The sequence below is a fragment of the Solanum tuberosum genome, unplaced genomic scaffold, assembly GCF_000226075.1.
Source record: "Solanum tuberosum cultivar DM 1-3 516 R44 unplaced genomic scaffold, SolTub_3.0 scf00256, whole genome shotgun sequence".
Taxonomy (NCBI): Eukaryota; Viridiplantae; Streptophyta; class Magnoliopsida; order Solanales; family Solanaceae; genus Solanum; species Solanum tuberosum.
In genome coordinates, this window is record NW_006239178.1 from 169,833 (window position 1) to 174,349 (window position 4,517).

Genomic DNA, 4,517 nt, shown 5'->3' on the forward strand with positions numbered 1-4,517 from the left:
ACTGTAGAAGGTAAGGTATGTAAAGAAGCAGAACGATTACGAGTTGGACCATACACAGATTCAATTGGGGAAATATGATGAATAGTAGGCAATCATCTATCAAAAAATGAATGTCTACTATATGGAACAATTTTATCATCAAACTGAATGCAAATCCTACCATCAGGATTTTCTGTAATATGAGAATACTCAGAATTAGTGAAAGCATTTGTTATGTGACTAGGGGATATAAACGAATCCAGTGTCCAAGTTGTTGGAAAATTAATTTCTTTCCATTTTATAGGTCTTCTAGTAGTGACCTTAGATTTAACAAAATTAGTTTCTACTAAAATAGTCTGATCATATGTATCATATAACTTACATCTCAGGTTTAACGTAGATAGCAATTTAAAATAAATTCTATATGATGAACAAATTAATTCAGATCCAGGTGCATAATTATAACCATGCGTTTTAACATTTAAAGTTAAAGCATCAAGAATATTAACATCAATTAAATATAATTGTAAATTAGGCTTAGTATTAAAATATACAGGACCATATGCCACAGTGGACTCAATCGAACCCATCAAAGATTGTCTAAAATTTAAATTTCTAGCATCACGAAGAGCAGATAAAAATGCCTCAAGTAACCCTTTAAGAGTTAATGGCTTAAAAGCAATTTGAACCATGCCAATATGCAAGAAATTATACTGATTTTTATACAATTAGATATCTCGTTTATTTAATAAACGAATAGCCTGTTCAGACGAATTTAAAGCCAAAGATCACTCAGTAGTTTTTATTAACTGTTTATGAGATATTCTATCAAACAAACCATAATCATAATTAGTTTTAATATCAACTTTAGGAATAGTCCATTTGTTTAACAAAATCAATGTTTTGAGGTATATCTACCTCTTCCAATCTAGTACTTTTAGTATTTACTTCTCCTAGATCCATGTTAAAATATATATCTATGCCGTATACTTCACATCAATCTTATATTTACCACGAAAGTTTCTAGGCTCTGATACTATTTATGGGATCTCTGAAGACTGGCGGTAATCCGCACGGTCATCTTCAATTTAGTTTACCATCTGAATTTCAGGAATAAATCTGAATTGAAATATATACAAAATTCTTTTTATATAGTTTGATGATTGTATGGAAAGATCTATCCTTTTACCCAAACAAAGCGTCTGTCAAGATTTAATACGTATTTTTATTGAGCCCATGTGTCTAGCAGTTTTAATCAGGAATATGAGCCCTTTTTTAACTCCATAACGGGATTAGAACCACGACTGGCTAGACGAAGTCACAAAGACAAAGCCAATAAAAATATTATCGAATCTGACTGTACCACCATCTTAGAACCAAATCAAGTAACAATATATAAATTTATTTATAGTTTGATAAAGTTTATATCTTTCATAGTAGATATAAAAGAGAAGTTAGTTATCCGACAGATATATGAATCATTTAGCCAGACATAGTCACGGCTTAGATCGGAGAAATACTAAAAGAAGAAATCAAAAAGAAAAAATATAATACTTTGTACAGATGGCCAACTGCAAGGCCTATGAACGAACTATACACGTTTTATTAACCTCCTGCCAGTATCCGATGAACTGAAAACTTTACAAGTTGAGAGATTTACAATTGGAGAGAGAAAGTAGAGAGAGGGGTTCCTGAACTTACCTCCAACAAACTGAAAAACAAACTTATATATAGAAAGAAAGAAAAAAAAACATTCTGAATCTTTGTACAATAATATTGGGTCCCATATGTTCCATTAACAGTGTATCTATTGTTGATCAACAGTGTATCTACTGTTGATGATGGCTCTTACCGTAGAGATGACTTCATAGTTTGTCCTTTTCTTTTAATTTTCAGAGGAAATCTTTCGTTTTTCTCAGAGAATCTTCTGACGTAGTTTTTTCTGACTCATTATGTTGAGCTTCTTGAATATCATTTGTAACGTCATTGCTTGTCTCACTTCTCATAGAAGTGTCCGATTTTTTATATAGAGTGATATTGAGAAGCAGACTCCTCTTAACTTCTTCCAAATAGTTATTGATCATTTCTTCTTTATCTCCATCTTGAATGGATATTTTTCTGGCAATATGCATGACCGAGCTATCAACAATTATTCCTTTTTGAGGAGTAATACCATATTCTTGGATCTTTTTTGGAATAAGATCCAGTAGTTCTTGTCTATATAATGTTTTTGTTTTGTGATTTTTTTTCATTAATTTGTCCCAAAAATTATTATAAAAAGTTCTATTTAAACAAGGAATCTGTTCCTCGGTGAATCCCACTTTCGTGGTCCATTTGTGAATCCATGGGATAGAGAATTCACTGAAAAAATAAATTTGGTCTATTTTTTCTATATAAAATATATGATCTATATGGTATAACTCATTAAGGTCTGGTGAGACTTTAACCCATTCTTTATATAATTTAAAAAATGGATCAGACAAAATTTTTGTAGTTGGGTCGTGGTATAACCACCAATTCAAAAACCAATTAGGAATTGGTACTGCAAATATCTTTGAACATATTTTTATAAACCACGTATGTTTATGTCTATCATTATTGTAATAGAGGACTTTATATTATATTATATTATATTATTATTTATATGGTTTCTTGACGTGGTTCTGAGATGGTGGTACAGTTAGATTTAATTCAACATGTTATTGGCTGTCTTTGTGACTTTGTCTAGCCAGCCGTGGTTCTTATCCCATTAATTAGTTGAAAAAGGGTGCCTATACCCAGTTAGAACTGCTAGACACATTGGGTCAATAACAATACGTATTTGAATCTTGACAGGACCTTTGCTTGGGTAAAAAGGAATAAGATCCTTCCATACAATCATAAAATTATATAAAAATTTATATATATTTCGATAAAGTCTAGATCTTTCATGGTAGATATAAAGGTGAAGTTGGTTATCCGACATAGATATGAAGTTTTACCCGGACATCGTCACCGCTTAGATCTGAGAAATAATACCAAAAGATTAAAATAGAAATAAAATAGTACCTTGAAAAGGGTGGCCGACTCCAAGGCGTATAAGAGAATTATATACTTTATTAACTCCGGTAAGTATTTCCGGCAAACTTCAAACTTTACAAAAGAGAGCTTTACAACAGAGAGTGCTAAAGAGAGAGAGGGTTTTTCAACCTACTTTGTCAGACTAAAACTAAACTTATTTATAGAAAGAAAAGAAATATTGTACAATAATGGTGGGTCCCTTATCAGTGGGTCCCTTATGTATAGTAACGGTGTATCTATTGTTGATAGTGAGTTTTACTGTTGGAGATAAGTTTCACACCTTGTCCTTTTTCTTTAGTTCTCGGAGGAAATCTTTCGCCTTTTTCAGCGTATCTTCTGAAATGGGTTTAGCTGACTCACAAGGATGAGCTTCTTGAGTATCTTCTGCGATATCATCGCTCGGCTCACTTCTCATAGAAGTGTCCAATTTTTCGGATTGATTAATATTGAGGAGTAGATTCTTTCTGACTTCGTCCAGATAATTATTAATCATTTCTTGTTTATTTTCATCTTGAATGGAAATTTTTCTTGCAATATGCCTAAATGAGTTGTCAGCAATGATCCCCTTGTGAGGAGAAATACAATATTCTTGGATATTTCTTGCAATTAGATCCAACAATTCTTGTCCATATAGAGACTTCGTCTTGGGATCTTTTTTTATCAATTTGTCCCAAAAATTATTATGAAAGGTTCTATATAAACAAGGAATTTGCTCCTCGGTGAATCCCACTTCTGGGGTCCATTTGTGAATCCATGGAATAGAGAATTCAATGAAAAAATAAATCTGTTCATTTTTTTCAATATAGTAAATATGATCTGCATGGTATAATTCGTTAAGATCTGGTGAAACTTTAACCCATTCTTTATATAATTGAAGAAATGGATCAGGCAGAATCTTTGTTGTTGGACCGTGGTATGACCACCAGTTCAAGAACCAAATAGGGATAGATTCGGCAAATATCTTTGCGCAAATTTTAATAAACCAAGTATGCTTATGTAGCTCATTATTATAGTAGAGGACTTTATCAAAAGCATTAATATATTCCAATAGGTGAAATTCATAGGGACCTTATTTAGGCTGATCTGCCTTTCCTTCATTGTGGAAATACCCCAATCCTCAATAGATATAATCTCCTTAATAATCATTTTGGAGAAGTTATAAACATTCTCGCTGGTGTTGTACCCTAAGAAATGCTGAAATTCCACACTACCAGTATTTATCACAATAGTCTCACAGTAAGATCGGGTTTTGTATGACTCACCCAGGAAATATAATCTGTTAATCAAGTATCGCTGGAATATCTTCCAGGGTTCTTCTTTTCTCTGAATTTCAGAGTTTTCTAAAAGAAATATCATTTCTTTCTTTGATACCTTTCCAAAAGATTTGACATCATCAACATCTTCGTTGGCGATAGAGGCAAAAGTATCACTTTGCTTCTCAGACAAATATGCCTGTAGTTATGCATATAGCAAGCTAT